This window comes from Haliotis rufescens, unplaced genomic scaffold (genome assembly GCF_023055435.1).
Source record: "Haliotis rufescens isolate VD_foot unplaced genomic scaffold, xgHalRufe1.0.p SCAF_65, whole genome shotgun sequence".
Lineage (NCBI taxonomy): Eukaryota > Metazoa > Mollusca > Gastropoda > Lepetellida > Haliotidae > Haliotis > Haliotis rufescens.
In genome coordinates this window covers 195372-217951 of record NW_025964356.1, presented here as the reverse complement: position 1 = coordinate 217951, position 22580 = coordinate 195372, and the positions used below count along the sequence as shown (strand labels likewise).

Sequence of the window (22580 nt, the reverse complement as noted above, 5' to 3'; positions counted from 1 at the left end):
CACTATAGTTCCAAATATGAAGACAATCCAGCGATTAGTTCTTGAGATATCGCGGCAACACCGTTTTCTAACTCCAAAAGCAGATTTGCCTGCTGTGACCTTGACAATGGGGTCAAGGTCACCAAAACCGACTGGTGTCTGCGGTGTCTGTATATACACCATAGTTCCAAATATGAAGACAATCCAGTGTTTAGTTCTTGAGATATCGCGGCAACACCGTTTTCCAACTCCAAAAGCAGATTTGCCTGCTGTGACCTTGAAAATGGGATCAAGGTCACCAAAACCGACTGGTGTCTGCGGAGTCTGTATATACACCATAGTTCCAAATATGAAGACAATCCAGTGTTTAGTTCTTGAGATATCGCGGCAACAAACAGGTGGGACGTACGGACGTACGTACGGACGGTCGTGAATACTATATCCCCCGCTTCGCGCTTTCGCGCGGCGGGGGGTAATTATCAAACAACTGGGACGTGGTACCTTCATGTGTAAGACAGACATTACTGATGCCTTCAAACTCATTCCTATTCACCCTTCACAATGGCATCTCCATGGCATTAGGTGGCAAGGTCAACTATACTACTATACTCGGCTTGTGTTTGGATGTAAATCGAGTCCAAAGCTATTTGATAAACTGTCAGTCGCCATATGTTGGATAGCTGAGAATTGCTTCGATATTCATCACATCCTACATCTCCTAGATGATTTCATCTGTTTTTATTCATCCTTGCAGGAAGGTTCACGATCTATGGAATCTCTACTGCAAATGTTTCTGGAGTTGTGCATACCATTGGAATCTCACAAAACTGTTGGACCTTCCACATGCATAGAGTATTTGGGAATCACCTTAGATTCAGTGAAATTAGAAGCTAGTCTGCCAGCCGAGAAAATAGCCAGGATTAGGCAGATTATTGACAACTTGTTACGCCAAACAACAGTTACCAAAAGACAGATGTTGGTGGTGTTAGGGCATATGAACTTTGCCATGCAAGTTATTAGACCAGGAGGATCATTTATCAGCTATTTGCTGCAGCTTGCCCATTCAGTTCACAAATTGACAGACAGAGTTACTATCAATCAACAATGTAGATTGGACTTCCATATGTGGAAAACATTTCTGACTAGTTGGAATGGTGTATCTATGTTCATCATGGAGACAGTGGATGCACCTACCTTAACTCTCTACACTGATGCAGCAGCCTCATTAGGATATGGTGGATATTTCCAACGGAAGTGGTTCTCTGCTCGCTGGCCTACAGACCTATTTGACCAAGTTGGCGATGACATCTCAATTGCCTTGATGGAACTTTATCCAATTGTCGTAGCAGCAGTTTTGTGGGGTCACAATTGGAACAGACAGTGCATCCGGTTTTATTGTGACAATACAGCCACTGTGGATATCATTAATAAGGGCCAGTCTAAATCTCCTACCATCATGCGCCTTGTGCGGAGATTAACACTTCAAGCAGTGAATAATAACTTTGCATGTTCAGCTAGACATGTCCCTGGAAAGATCAATTGTATTACTGATGCATTGTCTCGGTTACAGATTGCAAAGTTTCGGAAGTTAGCACCAGAAGCATACCCACTCCCGACTCCATGTGCTTCAACATCGCAGCTGATAGTCTGGTCATTTTGGTCGAAATAAATGGCCAACCTCAAGAAAATTGCAACAGAATTAATTCATACTTTATGTTATTTGGTAGCATGTCAGCTTTCAGGGAAAAAAAGTCTACCAAAATCAACTCATGGGAATGACCTTTCTCAAGGTCACAAGATATAGGCCTATATAATTCGTATTTTCGTATTCTTGGATATTTGTAGGAAGGAAGAGATTCAAATTTATTATAGTTTTCTTTCTAATATAACTAAATTAAAGAACAATCTGGGTATACAACTTTTATTTACTTTATAAAAAATATCACAGGGACAATTTAATTCATTATAATAGTTCAAGGTCAAATAGAGGACATATATGAAGAGTGGCCGAGAAGTTAAATGTAGCCATAGATTTTCAAATATTGGAATGAAGTCATACATATTATATTCAAATGTAAGATATATCACACTTCATATATCATTTTAGGAACTTAATGTACTAATTGTGGAAGAAATGATTTTGATAAGTCAAGTGTCCTTCAATACAAGTTTTACAGTTTCGTACAAGTACTACTATTTTGTCCGTAGAAACGGGTCGTGGCAGAATGTTCCTTTGATTGAGACTCTGCCCGAATTGTGACTGGCGTACAAGGGGAAATGAATATCATATGTTCCAGTATACTTGTTTTAGATTTGAAAGAAAATTATTACCAAACTATTGTCGTATAAATCCCAACTTTTATAAACTCCGATGCTTATTCACAACTACTGATAGTTGAACACTCATTCGTTTAAGTAAGTATATTGGTTGCATATTTCAGAGGTTAAATTTTTTGTTGTTGTATAATGCCACACTCAGCAATATTGCAGCTATATGACGGCGGCCAGTAAATAATCGAGTCTGGACCAGACAATCCAGTGATTGACATCATGAGCAGCGATCCACGCAATTGGGATCGATGACATGCATCAACCAAGTCAGCGAGTCTGACCACCTGAACCCGTTAGTAGTCGCCATTAACGACAAGCACAGTCGCCTTTTACGGCAAGTACATATGATACTTGTGCTAGATGTAAATAATATAACTAAGCTGTAGTTTCGAAAGATAATCCAGTAATAAAACACTTACAGAACAATAATTATCTTTAATGTCAATTATATCATGTATGCTATTTCTCATATCACTTTAATACATTGTAATTTGTATGCGTATCATGTTTGGGAGAGGCATTCAGATAAGCAAAATTTGCTTGTTTGCCAATCCCTCCACTTTATGGAAATAAATATGTTAATATCATAAAGAACTGGAACTTGGTAACGCATGGGTAGTTGGCCGACTATAGTCTATTCTGGTGAAAGGGGCCCCGGAGAAACTCATGTCAGCCGGTTATCTATTACTGTCGCTGATACGCTGAGTGAACACAGGCTATACTGACTATAGATTCATTTATTTTAGTGAGCGAATCTATTCAATTTGAGTATAAGTACAAGATAATCATAGACTATTGCATAGCATAGCAATATGGCAAACGCATAAGTGAGTGAGTGAGTATGGTTTTACGCCGCTTTTAGCAATATTCCAGTTTTATCAAGGCGGGGGACTCCTGAGTGAGTGAGTTGGGTTTGACGCCGCTTTTGACATTATTCCAGTTATATCACGGTGTGTCAGCTTAATGTGGAAGGAAAGCCCAAAGTGATGCAGGTCTTAGACGTTTACCTCTTCGGTGAAACCCACGAGCACGGGTATGGTGCTGACAAACCTAGAAACGTAATCGGGGCGAACCGGGATTCAAACCCACAATCACAAGTTTCTGGGGTGCCCAAGGGACGCAACTCTGCACAGCAAATCGCGGCGCCTTAGACGATTGGGCCACCCGTGCCCCCAAGAGCAATCTCATTTAAATCAGATCTTAGTTCTCGCTACCGCTAAACAAAGATCTGAGGACATCCCATTACGGGTCACGTCTGAACGACCTTTCTCGAATTTTGACCGACCAATGAAATGACTGACGAGAAATCGACATTAGCCAATCAGAAGGCAGCTTTCTCGAGCTTTACGACACTAGTTTCAAACTGGCGACTACGCTTCGAAACATATTTTGACGTATTCTTGATTAAAAAAATTAAAACTGATAAGAAGAACACTCTGGAATGGCTTATAGATGGCCTAGATTGTATGGATATAATCATAAAACCCGTAACTGTCGTTCGGAATACCCCGTGTCAAATATTTCGTGGTTGCATGATTAGAAAACACGTTCCGACTGTCACTTTCATGATCTGGTAAGCGACGCTCTGATTGGTCGGATGAAAGGTCGTTCTGACGCGACCCCTAATGGGATGTCCTCAGATCTTTGTTTGGCGGTAGCGAGTACAAAGATTTGATTTTAATGAGATTGCCCTGAGGGACACCAGAATTGGGCTTCACGCATTGCACCCATGTGGGGGATCGAACCTGGGCCTTCGGCGAATAAACACACAAGTGCCTCGCTGTATTCCAAACAATCTTTGGGGACAGTATTTGGTCTACTCCTGCTACAAATTTAGTTTCAAGTCAAGAAACGGAGACAGAATCCACTGGCGCTGTTGTCTGAGAACATGCCGTTCCAGAATGGTAGCCGTGATTCTGAAAGAAGAAAAATGTCTTACAGTATCGTGCCAAAAGAGAGTAAAGTTGTTTAATTCCTATATATTTCAAGTAATTACATCTGCATTTGCTGAATTTTCCTGGTTCTGTTTTTCACCATTTTCCCAGACAAAAAAAAAGTTACAAGCCGGTTAAAAGAGTTAATTTTGTGACTTAAAACAGTAAAACAAATGCACTCAAGACGAGAAATGTCAATATCGGGTGTTTTAGAAATAGGTAACTTGTTCCGATATCAATATTTTCAAGATTGGTTGTAAAACGTAATGAATTTAATGAAATGCAAATTACGTACGCATTACGCAAATGATTATACATCATGTCACTCATGGGCTTCCATACATTTTTTTTTTTTTATCAAGGAGGGTCCACTTTTCGATATAATTTTTCACATTATTATGTTTCTAATAATTGTAACAATGTTGGATGAATTTATGAAAGACAGGAATATGGTTATCGGTCATGTTTAACACACATGTTCTCTGCTGGTGCGGCCGTAGTTACATAGCAGACGACGCTACACAATTTATGTTAGAAGTATATTGGAAGCCAACTGCTATTATTTTCATCATTATTAATTACATTTTTAAATAAATGTGTATTTGTCAACTTACCATGAAATAATACGGCTCCTTATTGTTGTTTTTTTCTGAATATTTCCCAATGCACTAGCAGGATCACTACGAATTATTTCCCTTTGCGAGCTCTTCTTGATGTACGGCGGCCCGTAGATGCCATATTCTCCTCGTTGGTTTTTATCTTTTTTGATGCGGGAATTAACCATTTTCCCCAAGGTTGATTTTGGTAGACTTTTTAATACAAACTCAAATTCATTCAATTAAAAGGAAACAGTCGTAAAATATTCTGTTGCAATTTTCTTGAGGTTAAATTAAAGAATGACCAGACTATGATGTACCCATGACTCCAACAAGAAGGCGGACAGAGCAGATCTGACGCAACTGTGGTCAAGTGCTGTGTCGAATCAAACAGCACAAATGTACAGGTCAGGGTATACCGCCTTTATGCAGTTCATGGCTTATGTGGTATTCTAGTCACGCCTGGGAAACCCCCCCAACTGTCAGAACAGACATTTCTATTGTTTGTTACCTATTGCTATCATACACTCCAGTTGAGATACTCCACTATTAAGTCCTACTTGTGTGGTGTTAGATTCTATTATCTCAAGGCAGGAATAGACAACCCATGGACTACAGGCAACTTACAACGTCTACAGACAATCACCTCTGCTATCAAGAAGGATCAGTGTCCTACAAACAGGATACGGTTACCCATCACAGCCCAAGTGTTAAGTGATATATGTCATGTGATGCAAATAGGAGTGTTACCATATCACACTGTGGTGTTAATGAAAGCACACTGTGTTGTTTAGCTTTCTTCGCCTTTCTTAGATGCGGAGAGTTTACCTGTGATAATTTCAACCCCAACATGCATCTGTGTCTTAATTCTGTCAAGTTTTCCAGCGACCTGTCATACTTCAAACTGCATCTGAAATCATCCAAAACTGATCCATTTCGACAAGGAATCACACTCATACTTCATCAAGTTGGCAATGCTATTTGTCCAGTAGCCAGCATGACCGAATACATCTACTGGCGCTCAGCAGCGACACATGACTCCAATGCTCCTCTTTTTGTGTCTCCCTGTGGCAGAGCATTATCCCACACATATTTTATTCATACTCTAAGAATGCTACTGACTAGAGCGGGTTATAACCAAGACTCTTACAATGGACACTCATTCCGAATTGGTGCAGCTACTTCGGCAGCCAAAGTGAATATTGAGGATCATATGATCCAGACTCTAGGACGCTGGACATCTCAGTGCTATACCCGTTACATCAGAACGTCTCAGGATTCAATTGCTCGAGCACAAAACCTCATGGCCACTTGTAACCCGCGGCCAACACAGTGATCTCATAGCCCATTACCATTAGTATTATAGTACCGTTTATACTTACTAAGTATACATGTATGTATTTTTCATGAATTTTTTGCCTTCATCTTATTCTACTATTTGTGTAGTATCTAGTCATATATATTTTCATGTCATGGTAGGGCCATAGGCCATTTTTGATACACAACTGTACATACACTTACCATTTATATTACTTATGGGGGATTCTCAGTTTGCTCGTATTCTCCCCAACTGATCATTTTGGGCTAGCATCCACACAAGTGGATCTTCTTCCCCCCTTCCATAAGTAATTCAAACCACCATTTTGCAAATTGCAACTTATCCTCTAGCAACCAGTGAAGCGCCCCTACCATCAGGGCAAGTTCGAGGTCTGGAAACCATGCTTGTAGCTTCACTGGACTACCTGGTCGCAGGTAGGCTGACCAGACTACCTGGTCGCAGGTAGGCTGGCAGCCATTCTAACCGGTGCATTTATACTCGGCCGCGAGTATATGCACATATTTTTTTACCCAGTCAGGCTTAATTATGGTATGCATATTGCAGTATGCCTGACTGGGTCAGTATTACAATGAGAATCCCCCTGCCAAACATTCATAAATTTTTGTTACTATTTCTTTGTTTTGTCATTTATAAAATACTGTTTGTAACCAATAGTTCTGTGTTCACCTCCTACAGTTATCTTGGGTAGCCTCAATCCTGCTGTGTTTTCAGCTGAACTTTAGGAGGCTGTGTGATAGTCTATGACCTATTACAGTCTAGATTGGAGCTGCAACTATCTTCAATAACAGAGGCTGGAAAGTAAGTTGGCCCTTTCAGTGATGCATCACTGTGCCAATGTCTTCCGAAGAAAACATCTCTTCTGTCTTAGAAGGCTTCTTTCCTCATAATCTTGGCATTTGCTGTTCATTTTTCATGAGATTCATAGCTTTGTGGCTTCTCATGAGGACGACCAAAACAGGGACAAATCTGAGGCTCCGGATATGTTTCCACTCCAATTTAAGACAAGAATGTGTTTTTACTCATAAAAACAGACGCCTCCCCTTCTCCCCCCTTTTTTTGACAAATTAGTTCCAACTTGTTTGCAAATCCGAAAAACATAATAGCAAAAAAATACTAGTACAGATTCTGATAATGCATTAATGAAGCAGCATTTCACTTGATGCCATGTTGACTCTTTAAGGCAATTATTAAGACAATTGAACTTGTATTTGCTTGTTTGTTTGTTGTTTAACACTGCACTCAACAATGTTCCAATTATATGATGATGGTCTGTAAATAATCCAGTCTGGACCAGACAATCCAGTGATTGACATCATGAGCATCAATCCATGTAATTGGGATACGATGACATGCATCAACCAAATCTGACCACCCGATCATGTTAGTTGCCTCTTACGACAAGCATAGTCTCCTTTCACAACAAGCATGGGTTGCTGAAGACCTATTCTACCCTGGATCTTCACAGGTTGATTGAACTTGTAACATCAGTTTGGATGTTAGATTAAATTACACAAGTAGATGAACCCATAATGCTTAATCAGCAGCTTTATGCTTTGTAGAAAGACTCCTAAGAATTTCCAAACTGTTTTCATGGAAACACAAGAAATTTAAAAAACATAAAAAATAACAAATATGAAAAATCAATAGCCGAGTATGTGGTCATTGCACATGTTCAGTTTCAAGCAAAAATCAAAACAATAATTATTATTGTTAATAATTCTAAGAATACTACCTCTATTACATCATTGCCATAAATCCTGCAATCACACTCTAAATGCTCAGATTTTCAACAGAAGTCCTCTTCACTGTCAAAACATAATTAGTTGTTCCCCTATTAGCAGTGATGGCACACAGCTTTCTTGTGTGCAAAGGCAGGAAAAACCTCACTTTTTTTGCAAACATCATTCCACTAGAGACAGATGATTGATGAGGTGGGAGGGAGTACTTCTGATGTAATAGGAAAAGTATTCTTAGAATTTTTTACAATGATAACTATTTCTTTTTATATAATTCTAACGAATCCTCTATTATGTCAACAAGTACTTCTGATTGTGATGTCACTTCCGGTATTTCGTCATTTTCCGCCCTGACTTCACTTCCTGTTTTATGACATCCGGTTATGACATTACTTATGGTCACTCACAGACCATGACATCTGACTACACCAGAACTAACTAATCCAACACTCAGTAATCAAATAATAAGAAGGTTATGCCTACCTTCTGAAGCTGCTGATGTCAGCTCCAGTCACCCCCCTCTTTTTCCTAGGTGGGAAAACTATTGGCTGATAAGTGATTGAGTTACCACAATATGACCTAAGTTGTGAATTGCTTCAATGTCTGGCTGAACATGATGCAAGAAAAAGTCAATGAAGTGTAATGAGAGCTCCACTAAGTTAAAGTTACCATTCACGTAGAGGAGACATTGGTTTATGTCTAGTAGTACAGCACGGTTTGGCTTGGCCTTTGATTGACGTGCGAAAGGTCCAAGAGGTAGAGCCTCGAAGTTACCCTTTAGCATGTCAATGAAAGGCTGAGCCAAACTGTGCTGTAACTAGACCAATGGCGAGTCGAGTGTGAGGTAACTGACTTGTAGCACTGATAGCGAGCAGTGATGGAAATAGCACAAAAGTTACATCATATTCACTTTGGTGATGTAAAACGGAAAATGTGAAGACTGACAATCAACTGACATATTTCTTCAACTGTGTTTTCAATAGGTTAGTTACAATTTTGACATTGTGAAATTGTTTATTTCCTGCAGAAAAAGACTTGAACATTAACGTTATACTGAGAACTTAAATATAGCTCCTTGACAATGTGATTTCAAAGTTTCATAATGGGTGTGTAATGCATAGAATCTTGACAACTGTTTCAGTTTTACTGCTGACTTCAAGACAATAGAAAATTAGCTATTTTCCGAACGTTTACTTTTATTATTTGAAATCTGGACTACCTTGATCATTATTTGTTGTAATGAAAACTTGTTCATTTACTTGACAAGAATAAACACTTGATTTCTCAATTCTTCTTGTCTTTTTTTTACAATGTTCAACTTGTTACTTAAATTCCATAACATTGTTGCACGTTTTGCAAGCATGAATCAAGCAGAACCAGCCGGAATGAAGAATTTTTAAAATTCGTGCCACATTCGGGAGGGAATTTCAAAATGACCAAGCTTTGTAAGAATGCTGTTCGAATACTTAGAATGCGCTTCAAACACGTCTCAAATGATTCTTGCACATTCCGGGTGTATTAGCTCTCGAAAGCACTCGAATGTAGTTGGAACACAGTAGGAATATTTAGAATACTGTTAGAATGCAGTCAGAATATATAGGATGCACTTTGAATGCCTTACTAGTGTGGTTTGATTGCTGCCTGAATACTGGTTGGAAGGTGCCTCGAATGCTGTACGAATTCACCTCGAATGCAGTCAGAATGCTCCCGGAATGGCCGCCGAATATGGTTAGAAGGTCAAAGAATTCAAACAGAATGCAGCTTGAATACTTAGAATGTACTTCGAATGTACTTAGAATGTAACACGAATGTCCCGGGTGTGTCAAGATTGCCGCCAGAATTGTCCCCGATAGGATATAAAATGCTGCCAAATCTAGCATTTTCATCAGTCTCAGCCCAACCATCATTTCATCAGTCTCAGCCCAACCATCATAGAGAATTGATCCCCTGTACCATGTTGCTTTGCTCCAGGTTGCTGTCCTCCAGCAAGACCTGCTTGAATGAGATGTGGAGGAGGCCAGGAGAAGAAACAGGAGGAGAAGACCCAGAAGATATCGGACCCGACCATGGCTGGCAGAGGATGTGGCCATCAGAAAACCTGGCATGAGCAACTCTGTACCACAAACTCTACAAGGGCTTCTTCTCTGTGGTCCTCATGGCCCTTGTGGATAGAGACTACAAGTTCCTGTGGGTGGACATCAGTGCATATCGAAGTGTGTCTGATGCTCAGATCTTCAACAAGCTCTAGGACTGCTTTGAAGACGGGAGCATAGGATTTCCTGAGACATCCCCCATACCCCAAGATGACGAGCCTATGCCATACTTTATCCTGGGAGATGATGCCTTTGGAATAAGGACCTTTTGATGAAGCCATATTGTCACATGAATCTCCAGAGGGACGAGAGATTCTGCGACTACAGGATCTCCAGGGGCCGACGTGTGGGGGAGAATGCATTTAAAATCCTGGCCCAGAGATGGCAAGTCCTCCTCACCACCATGCAGCCAAGGCCTTCCATTGCACAGGAAATTGTTGATTGCTGTGTCTGCCAGCACAACTTGATGAGGATCCGTTATCCTGCTCTCCACAATGGTATGGTGGATGAGGAAGATGACAAGCACAACATGGTGCCAGGAGCCTGGAGACAACTTGCTCAGCTTAAAGATATGCAGCGAATTGCAGGAGGAAAAGGAGACACATAGGCTGGAAAGAGGCAGCGGGAGATCCTCATGCATAACTACAACAACCCAGGAGAAGCCATGCCATGGCAGAACAGGATGATTGATGGATAAGAAACTAAAATGATGATGACATATGACATATGTTGGTTGGTTGGTTTGTTGTTTTACGCCGCACTCAGCAATATTACAGCTATATGACGGCGGTCTGTAATTAATCGAGTCTGGACCAGACAATCCAGTGATTAATATCGTGAGCATCCACCCATGCAATTGGGACCGATGACATGCATCAACCAAGTCAGTGAGCCTGACCACCAGATCCCGTTAGTTGCCTTTTACGACAAGCATAGTCGCCTTTTACGGCAAGCATGGGTTGCTGAAGACCTATTCTACCCTGGATCTTCACGGGTCATGACATATGTACAATGGATTTGTTGTTGTGCCAATAAATTGTTATCATTAATAAAAGTAATAATTGCTTTTTGTTTCTTATTTAATTATGACACAAAAATATAAGTGTGTTATTATTATAACATATTCAGTTTTAAAAGGGAGAGAAATAAAATAAGTGTTACATTTGTTCTCAAAGTATCTGTTAACCAATAAAGTTCCAGAGTCATTAAAATTGTATAAGTTATTCTAACTGTATTCCTACAAACATATTAGTTTCAATTCAATTCAATGCAGGCTGAGGTTCCAGCATTCAAGCGGCAATCAAAAGATTCTGACGGCATTCGAAGTGCATTCCAGCTGAATTCTTTTAATCATGTTAATATCAAAATAGATTCCGGCAGCAATTGAAAGGCATTCAAGGTGCATTTTGGCTCATTCAAGGCGCATTCAGGACATTCTGGCAAGATTTGAAGTGACTTGGCATTTCGATTCTCCCTCGAATGCAATCAGAATATTTTTTTAATGCTGTTGGAATGCCGTAAGAATATTTAGAATGCAGTCAGAGTGCAGTTAGAATACACTTCGAATACCATTCAATATTTCTCCACTTCGAATGCACCTCGAATGTTTTGAGCATGAGCAAAACATTGAGGCCGGCCGGCCACAAGAATAGGCCCGAATGTTTGGAATGCATTCAGAATGCATTCAGAAGTTTTAGAATGCACTTCGAATATCCAGGCATAAACTAAGAATTTTCATTCCGACGGCATTCCAGCTCATTCTGCCTCTAGTGTGACTAGAGTTTTACAGTGTGGTCTGTTTATTTCATTGATTAACTTTGCCACGTAATCTATCGCCATTTTATTATGGAGCTATCTGAAGACAAAGACAGGAAACTTGATAATATTCTACAACAGTTATCTACATCTTGAGAAGAAGTTGACAGGTCTGTTGAAGACAAACTTGTTAATTTACAAGATAACGTGGCTCGAACAGCGGCAGAAATTCAGAAACTCAAAACTGAAAAAGATTTCATATCGAAACGGGAAGGGCACCAGCTTCAGTATAATTTCAATTCAGAGACCCTTGAAAATCTGGTGAAACAAATGAAATTTGCTATTTCTTTCTCAAAATTGGACTGTTCGCAAGATCTACTTTGCACAGAGGTCTCACGCATTGAGAGTAGAAATAAGCTGATTAAGCTAGCCGACATCAGATGATGGTTGAGAGACTCTTTGCCAATATGATTGTCATGATATTGCTGATGATTCTGGCGATGATCAGTGTATTTCCAGAGCTATCAAGAAAATGGACAAAAAGAAGTCAAAATCGTCAAGATATGCCCCAAACAAATTTTCAAAACCAACAGCAACTGTTACGCATGCTACGGTTGGGGGCAGGGCTTATCCAGCCGGACAATCTCAAGGACGTCGTTTTCGCATGAGACTTAGAAATGGCACGTTTTGCGTGCGGAGAACTCAGCCACTGGAGACAAGACTGCCTGCATGTAAACTTTACATTTTTATGTATATTATCATAACCAAGTGACTGAAAATGTTAGGATTAAAAGTACATTTCTTTATTGTTTGACTTCTAATCCTTGAATAATTAATCTATTGTGATGTTTTTAATCTCTTTAACCGTCATAATCATTTATAGTCAATCTGTTAAATATAGGGACAGATTTTTCAGTTACTTTGTGAAACAACTGAAATATTTAGACATTTTATAAATTGCCTGAGTAAATCACATTTTACAAATTGACTCTAATATATACATGCTTTCAGAGGAAAAGACTTGTGAAAACAACGTCTCTTACGCATTGAAGAACTTCCCAACCAAGACGTAGAGGAACAAGAATGAGTCTGTTCAATGCTACAGCAAATGAAGGAAAACAAAATGCAAACATCATAATTACAACCTACCAAATTTATATGTATAATTTTAGGCAGCTTCCTTGTTCGAGGAATGTATCCGTGAATATCAACATAAAGTAACAATATTCCACATGTTTGCAGCTGTACAAAGAAACTTACTTGATGCCACATGTCTCTGTAACAATGAAATATTTTCAAATATATATATTGTTCCTGTATATGATAACCCATGTTCGTTTCTCAACTGATCACTTAGTTTGTTTCAGGTATTTCACATAGGTGTCAAGTTTCAAAGGTGAGCTGTGAAAGCCCACGTGACAACTATTTTCATGATGTCCACGGTTCTTAAAAAAATCCATTGAGTTAGATAACAATGATAATCAACATATTTTCGGTTAACTCTTTGAACAAAGTATGTTGTTTTTACTACGGCACTTCACACCATGATATGAGTGTATTCCCTTTGCTTTAGTAAACCTACATATGTAAACACTTTCTTTGGACATATCCACTGTGCAAGATAACAGTGATTAATTAATCAACATATTTTCTGTTGATTCTTTGCTGACTAGGAATGATCCGTTGATTTACAAAAAAGTAAATCAACTGATCATTCATCTCTTCCTGGGCTGCCATGTGCATATTACATAACACACATTTCACATCACATCAAACCTGGATTTTGATTGAATAATTACCCCAGACACATGAAATGCCAAATGGGAACCTTCATCAGGTAATCTGAGTGGTGCTACCACTAATTATACCTCTAATAAATTCATTAACTCAATTTGTGATTGATGTTATTGTAAGTGGATACAAGATGCCTTTTTACTCTACTCCGACACATATGGAATTACAAAACAACATGTGGGCGATGCGGCATTCTGATTTTGTTCGTGAAGCTATTTTATTCTTGTGCGGAAAAATTTAGTGGAGGAATGTGAGGAGAGGCCTCGTGTTGTTAATCCGTTGTTGGTGTCTATTTCATCTTGTGGAAAGAAAGAAAAAATTAATACGTGATTTGTCTGTGGTGAACAAACGTGTTTAAACTTTCAGTCAAATATGAAGACTGGAAAACCGCTCTTATGTTTATCAAAACTGGTGATTGGTTAGTTAATACGATATACATTTCGCGTACCATCATATTGAAATGCATACTCCTCATACAAATTTTCTCGGCTTTTCATAGGTTTGGCCATGGGGCAGGAGGTATTACAAGTTTGTGGTTTTACCATTTGGTTTGTCATCTGCTCCCTATGTCCTTTACAAAGGTAACCGGACAATTGGTAAAATGGTGGCGTTACATCGTTTACAAGAACGTGATGTTTCTTGATGATGGAATTATTGTTGAAAATTGCATGTCAAGTTGTGCAGTTGTATCAGATTGGTTTAAAGATGACCTCATAAGTTCTGGATTTGTACCTAAAGTTGAAAAGTCTTTATGGACACCTTCACAAAGTTTGGAATGGCTAGAATTTCATGTGGACACTTTACATTTTACTTTAACGATACCGGACAGGAAGTTAGAGAAGCTTTCTATTTGTATCACATCTTAGTCCAAAACAGAAGGTCTGTTTATGTTGATGATGTATCTTCACTTGTTGGTCAAATTATTGCTATGAAACCAGTTACTGGTTCAGTTAGTCAACTATTGATGAGGTCACTCAGTATAGATTGTCTGACGGCTAACTCGTGGAATGACTTGATTGTTTTGTCAGCTCACAGCAAGGAACAGTTAGTGTTCTGGCGGGACAATATTCAACATTTCAAGCCAAGATCGTTGTGTTAAGGCAGTTCCCCTACCAGGGTTGTTTATAAATAGCGATGCAAATGGTGTAGGTTATGGTGGCTACTGTGTTCAGTTTGGTGGAAGGTTGTCACATGGCCAGTGGTGCAAAAGCGAAATGAATCAAAGTTCAACATGGCGGGAGTTGAAGGCTGTATCTATGGTACTGACAAGTTTTCAGTCTTTCAACTGAGTCAAGTGGTTTACGGATAATGCCAATGTATGTGCTATTATTAAAAAGGGTAGCATGAAGACACACTTACAAAATCTTGCATTAATTATCTGGGGGTTGTGTTTGAGATCCTGTATACGTTTGGAAGTAGACTGGATTCCCCGAGAACAAAATGATAAAGCAGATTTTCTGAGCAAGCTTACTGACAGAGATAACTGGGCAGTTGCAGACTATGTTTTTCATGAGCTTGATGAAACATGGGGACCACATTCAATAGATTGTTTTTCTTCTTATGTCAACAAGAAGATCAATCGTTTCGATTCTAGGTACTGGAACCCTAATTCCAATGAATGTGGATACTTTTACATCAGACTGGAGTAATGAGGTAAACTGGCTAGTACCACCAGTGTATCTGGTGTCTCGTGTGTTGTGCAATATGCACAAATACAGAGTGAAGGGTATGTTGGTCGCAAGTCAGTGGTACTCGGCAAGTTTCTGGCCTTTGTTATGCAAACAAGGTACATTTCTCAAAGAAGTAAGAGACTTTGTTTATTTGCCGTCTTGCAAAGAAGCTTATGTTTCCAGTCATATTGGGGGAGGTCAATTTGGTGAAACAGATTTAAAATTTTCAATGTTAGCGATGAAAATCGATTTCAGTGATTGAAATGCTTTCTTCTGTTTCAGATATGGTAGACAGTGTATATCATGATGTTATATCTACCCCCCAAAAAAGTTTAAAACCGAACATACAAGGTTTGAGCATATTATTAAATGAGGCTAGATCAACCACTACAGGGAGATCACACAACATCGGATTCATGAGATTTTCTGATTCCCATGGTTTGCAGACTTTATTGCCAATTGCTCCTATGCACTGGTCACTTTATTTGTTATCTTTAATACAAAGTTGTGAAAGTATTTCTCCTCTCAATACAACTTTTTACAGCATTCGATATGCTCATGTTCTTGTTGGGTTACACAGTCCCACAGACAATACACTGGTAAGAAATGTATTGGAGGCTGGTAAGCGGAGGTTAGCTAAACCAGTAAACAAAAAGGAACCGATAACAATATCGCAACTTAATCGTATGGTATCGTCTCTAGAAAGTGAGAAATGTTTAAAAACAGCAGAGTTGCTGCAATGGTTTTAGTTGCTTTTGAAGGTTTTCTGGAAGCTGGAATGTAAACATTAAACTTGTTTCCGTCCGGTTGCGCACGCACCTCCCTATGACATGTCACAAATCTCGAAGAATAAGCCATCAAGCAGGACTGGACTGGATTACTTCCCTGTGGGGATGGCTGGGTGGGAACGTACGACTGAAAACAGACCAATAAAACATCGTTTTTAATCTGAAAAAACCATGTTTTAGTCTGTTTTCAGTCGTACAAATGGGTAGAATTCGACGGAACACTGGAAGGAGGGTCGGGAAAGTAATCAGGCAGTGACCTCTTCCACGTCGAATGTACCAAGTTCCTCACCCCTGTAGTGACAATAGAACATTCAACCAGATGCACGGACGAGACAAGTTGTTTATCACGAATGCACAGCATGGTTAATGCTCTTCGACACACAACTAATTATCGATGCGACAGGACAACTGCATGTGTCAGTTGAACTGCGATCGAAGTGTGGTCGACGATAGTTTAGTTACAGAGCAACTCGCAGTATACAAGGTAACTAAAACAGCATGTTTAATGCTCTTCGACTCACAACTAATTATCGAAGCGACAGGACAACTGCACACGTCAGTTGAATTGCGATCGAAGTGTGGTCGGCGTATAATTTAGTTACAGAACAACTCGCCGTAGTCAAGGTAACTAAAAATAGCATGGTTAATGCTCTTCGACACAAAACTAATTATCAATGCGACAGGACAACTGCACACGTCAGTTTAACCACGATCGAAGTGAGGTCGGCGCATAATTTAGTTACAGAGCAACTCGCAGTATACAAGGTAACTAAAAAATACGAGCAGTACTATAAAGTATGGGAAGACGATGCATACACCGAAGAACTATAATAAAAAAGCAGAAGTACTGCACACAACAAAAAAACATAAGAATGCGTACATTCACCAACAGCTTTAATTGTAACATGTTATATGGCACGAAGTGAATAAAACACAAATTCACTGTCTTTTCTGAGAGATCTGTTGTGCCACCACGAGTGGACCAAACTGTTTGAGTCCTTCAACATCTTCTGTTGAGATATCTCTGAGATAATGTGAAGCAAACACTGAAGTAGATCTCCAAAAGCAGCTCTCCATAATAGCTTGCAGCGAACAATTACTGTGGAGTGCTAATGTTGAAGCGATGGCTCGAACTTCGTGCGGATGAGAGGAGGTGGGAGGTGCGAGTCCTTGCGCCTCGTAAGCTCTGAGAATTACCGCTCTCAACCAAAAGGAGAGAGTATTACGTGTAATCTCTTTCTTTGCATTGGTTGAGAGCGGTATGAACAGCCGTCGAAAATGTTGTCGTCGCTGTTCAGAACGCTGCAGGTAAACATGAAGCGCACGAACTGGGCACAGGGTGAGATCAGTGTGATCATGAGGGCCCATAATGGCAGACAAGGAAGGAATGTGGAACATTCTTGGATCTTGGCCAGGAAGTAGATTTTTCGCTAAAAAATCCCATCTGAGACCAAGATGGACGTTGCCATGGTTACGCTGATCGAACATAATCCGACCGACGTCAATGGCATGTATTTCCGAAACTCTCGCTGCCATAGCCAGCGAGAGAAGGAAAGCCGTTTTCTGAGACAATAAGTCGAACGCGACCCGATCAAGAGGCTCGTAAGCCTGACTAGACAGGTTGCGCAGAACGACATCGAGGTCCCAGGCCTGCGGTCGGAATTTACATGACTGATCTTCAACCATGTAGGCACGTAGAATCTTCTGCAACTCCGGTACTTTAGTGAGCTTGTCGCCCGTAGGAGACGGCACCACTGAAGCCAGAGCTGCCAGATAAGTCGATATCGTCGACCCTTTCAGACGCCGAGATGACCGGAGATAGACTAGGAACTCCGCCATCTGTGGTGGGGTCGCTACCGCCGGGTTGAAGCCATGAGACCTGGCGAAAATGGAGAAAGTGGTCCACTTGTCATCGTAAAGCTTACGAGTCGTAACTCGATGTGCGGACGAGACAAGCGCTGACGCTTTAGCCGAATACCCTTTCTTCATTAACGAGGTCTTAAGCAAACCCAGGCGTGATGCTGGAAGTTCTTTATCCCCGGATGCAAGTCGTCGGTGTGAGGATGAAGGAGGTCGTCTCGATCTGGCAACGGGAAGTCTCGATCTGGCAATGGGAACGGTGGCGGATTGATGATCTGAAGAAGTTCCGGGAACCACGTTCTGGTCGGCCAATAAGGCTCGACCAAAAGCAGACGTAGGTTGGCAGTTTGACGAACTGTCTCCAGTAACGATGGTATAAGCACTGTTGGCGGAAACGCGTAAGCGTCTAGGCCCTCCCACAATATCGCAAGTGCGTCGTGGTCCCATGCCCGTGGGTCTGGAACCGGCGACACGAATCAAGGGAGGCGGTTGTTGTACCGGGTTGCGAAGAGATCTACTTTGGGCAACCAGAGTCGATCTGTCAGCAGGTGAAAGACTGTCGGATGGATCATCCACTCCGTGGGGACAGCCTCGATGGTCTTGACAGGGCGTCGGCTATCACATTCTTGGCCCCCGGGATGTGAAGTGTGCGTACGCCCATGTCCAAGTCGTCGACGAGGGCGTAGAACCTGAATGTCCGGTCCAGAAGGGCTGCCGACCGAGTCGTACCCTGTTGGTTGATGCAGTGGACAACCGTGGAGTCGAAGTTTCCAGAACTCGGCCGCCTAAATCACTGCTTCCATCTCGAGGCAGTTGATGTGGAGGACCTTTTCTTCTATCGACCACAGCCCGGCCGCTTGGTCGTCCCCGAAGTGCGCTCCCCAGCCATCCAATGACGCGTCTACGAATAGGGGTAGTATGAACGGAGGCTCGCTCATAAAGACGTCTTCGCAAGCGTTCGACGGCTGGAGCCACCACTCCAGATGACAACGTAGCTGCGCCGAAAGTGGAGCCAGGAGGTTGGGAAACTCCAGGTGGGGGGTACAGCAATCTCTGCAGCAGACGAAGTTGAAGTCAACATCGGCGAGTCAGGTCTTGGGTCGATGTCAACAGACCGAGGACTTCCTGCCACGTGTGCACCGACGCCGGGGCATGTAGAAGTGTCGGAACGCTGCTGACAATCTTGTCCCGACGGTCTTGTGGTACCTTGACCAGATTGACTCCCGTGAGTGAGTGAGTGAGTGAGTATGGTTTTACGCCGCTTTTAGCAATATTCCAGCAATATCACGGCGGGGGACACCAGAAATGGGCTTCACACATTGTACCCATGTCGGGAATCGAACCCGGGTCTTCGGCGTGACGAGCGAACGCTTTAACCACTAGGCTATCCGACCGCCCTATTGACTCCCGTCTGGAAGCGTATCCTGATGTACTATAGATCCCGCGTTGGTACCAAGTCCGACTTTTGAAGGTTGATGATCCACTCCTTGAAGGGCTTCTGTGAACTGGTGAGCTTGGAGCCCGTCGTCTAGGTAGAAGGCGACCCTGATCGCCTGCTGATCGAGCCATTCTACGACCGTCTTCATGATCCGTGTGAAAATGCACGGGGCCGTAGAAAGTCCAAACGGGACGGCCGCCCACTGATATTGAATACCTTGGTATTCGAATCGAGGTACTTCTGGAACTCGGAAGCTATTGGTACATGGAGATACGCGTACTGAAGGTCTATCGAGACGAGAAAGTCAATCCGTAATATCATCCGACGCAGAGAGCTGAGGGTTATCATGGTGAATGTGTCGGGTTGTCGGAGGTATGTTGTGTTGAACTTTTTGAAATTGAAAATAAGCCGCATCTTTGTGGAGTTTTTCTTGGGTACTAGAAAGATGGGCGAGTAGTACCCCCGCGATGGTGTCGATGTCCCTAGGCGAAGTACGACCGCCTTTTCGACCAACATATCGATGGCCTCTGTCAGCCGATCCGTTGGTGGAGTGTGGAATGTCGGGGATGACGGCAGTAGTGGCATCGATCTCAGGCATGGGGCGTAGCCTGTGTCAAAATGTTCTGAACGTAAAGGTCGTTGAGGAAAGCCCACTTGTGGGCTTAGTGATGAAGTACGTCTAAAGGTAGTGTCACCGGGGGAGACTGCAACGACACTGACGGCGGGGGAAGGGTCCTCACTTCTTCCCCCGCTGGCTCTTTCCCCCCTGGGATTGGACGTTGCCATGGTTACGCTGATCGAACGTAATCCGACCGACGTCAATGGCATGTATTTCCGATACTCTCGCTGCCATAGCCAGCAAGAGAAGGAAAGCCGTTTTCTGAGACAATAAGTCGAACGCGACCTGATCTAGAGGCTCGTAAGTCTGACTAGACAGGTTGCGCAGAACGACATCGAGGTCCCAGGCCGGCGGTCGGAATTTACGTGACTGATCTTCAACCATGAAGGCACGTACATTCTCGTTCTGTAACTTCGTTGGTACGACCGTCAAACAACTGTTGCGATGACCACGGGGGCCGTTACAGTGTCCTGCCATGACGATCAGGTAGTTCAGTGCAGTAGATGTAACCATGGCGACGTGCCGTAGTAATCTGGCCCGATACATATCGGGACTAGGCGAGGACATCCAAGAGGCCGTCGTCACAATCCATAGTCGATGTCCATTGTGGAGGCGTAGATGAAGGAGCTGGTGTACTGGTTGACGGTCCATGGACCCCCGACGCAGTCAAATGCTTCTTGGTCGACGCCGTCGAGGCGAGGACCGCCGCCGTGATCTGGGCTATCAAAGCCGGGTTGATATGAAAGTGAGACGAGGGCGTCGTTCAGTCATTATCTTCACTACGACGCTGAACTCCCAGAAACTCCCCCTCTACATTTTGAGATCGTAGCCCTCGTCCCCGTCCCTCATTCTAACTGTAGAAGTACTACGATCCCCATCGTAGTTATCGTCCGAATCGGACTCCCGACGACCCCGAAGGCGATGAACGCCCTCATGTCCTGTACTGTCTCTCGACGAGGCACTCGACCTGTCGTCCCAACTTGAACGGGAGAGACTTCTGTGTCCACTGTCGTCAACTGCACGACGTCCCTATCGTCGTTGGTAGAACGAGATACGGACCAACTGGGGACCGTAGTCCCCTCATGGTCCTCGTCACCACCCGGTCCCGTCGTAACAGGGGAGGCTGAGTTATGCTCTCGATCAACCGATTGACGAAGATCTGTTGTGCGGGTAGTATCATCAGCAGGCGAACGGTCACGTGTCTTGTTGCAAACAGAAGTTGACTGAGGCGGGTCTTTATCAACTGATTTCTTAGGTGTGGCCGACTCGCCACCCCCAGGGCCTGATGAGGAGGGTGCAGAGTCCAAGGATCCAACCGATGACCTTCTCTGCTTGTAGCGCTGGTCAGCGGCCCGCTTCGCCAACGCACGAAGATACAAGTTAAAGTTTATTGAAGACAAGTTCTCACATTCTTTACAACATTTATCCCACGAACACGTTGAAAACCCGTCCTTAATGATGCAGGAAGGACAAAACTTGTGAGGGTCTACTTTAGACAGTTTTCTTTGACACGAGGCACAAATGCCCGACATGTTGCCACATGTATAATCACTGTCAAACAGCGAAACGTGCGACTAGACGTGAGGGTATGAGAGATACCCATTTGTACGACTGAAAACAGACTAAAACAGGATAATTTAGATGATTTCTCGGGAAGTAAATTTCCCAAAAAAGTTATCATTCTCATTTTGACGTTGTTTGATAGATGGAGTCTTCCAAGTTCCCCATGTACCATGAAATTTGGAGTACATTTTCTTAATGATAAAAGATATTTTAGGAAATGCAAATGTAAACTTTCTAGAGCTGAGGTGTTTTTTTTAAATCCCCATACTCTGCATCCGTAGAGAAGAACAACCATACTGTCAATAAGCCGCAGTTGACATTTAAGTGACATATTTAACTTCCATCCTTGGCATAAAACATAGAACATAGCATTCTTTGCTTGTTCTATCAGCTTTTTCTTTGTTAAAGTGAATTTTGAATTTTTTGGAAAGATAACACCAAGGTAGTTCTAGGTATCAAATTTATCCAAAACATCATGACCAATTTTGAAATTATGTTTATAATCGGTTTTTGATTCACCAAATATTAATATTTTAGTTTTGGTAGTATTAACCTTAAGTCTCCATTGTATACAACAATTATGAAATGAGTCTAACATATGTTTTAGATCATAAGCTTTTGTGGCCAATAGCTCTGCATCATCTGCATACAGTAATACAAATAGTGTGACAATATTTTCGATTCGATAATAGAATTCATCTGGTTTCAATCGAACAAGGGGCACGGGTGGCCCAGTCGTCTAAGGCGCCACGATTCGCTGTGCAGAGTTGCGTCCCTTGGGCACGCCAGAAACCTATGATTGTGGGTTCGAATCCCGGTTCGCCCCAATTATGTTTCTAGGTTTGTCGGCACCATACCCGTGCTCGTGGGTTTCACCGAAGTGGTAAAAGTCTGAGACCTGCATCACTTCGGGCTTTGATTTAAACATATTTTATTCAGATTGAAATGGATTGGGAACAAGTTATCCAACTTAGGACTCCCTCTCCATGGTATTTACAAAGCTTGTACAGTAAATCATATACAAGGAAAACAGAAAAGAAGATGAGTGTAAAGATAACAAGAAATGTACAAAAGAGAGAGACTAG

At 42.0% G+C, this 22580-nt stretch overlaps 1 protein-coding gene across 1 annotated transcript in view; it reads right to left on the bottom strand.

The window, feature by feature from the left end:
- LOC124124830 (protein N-terminal asparagine amidohydrolase-like) overlaps window positions 1–22580 on the bottom strand; it is a 178765-nt gene that overhangs the window by 125915 nt on the left and 30270 nt on the right. The gene's annotated exons all lie outside the window — the stretch shown is intronic.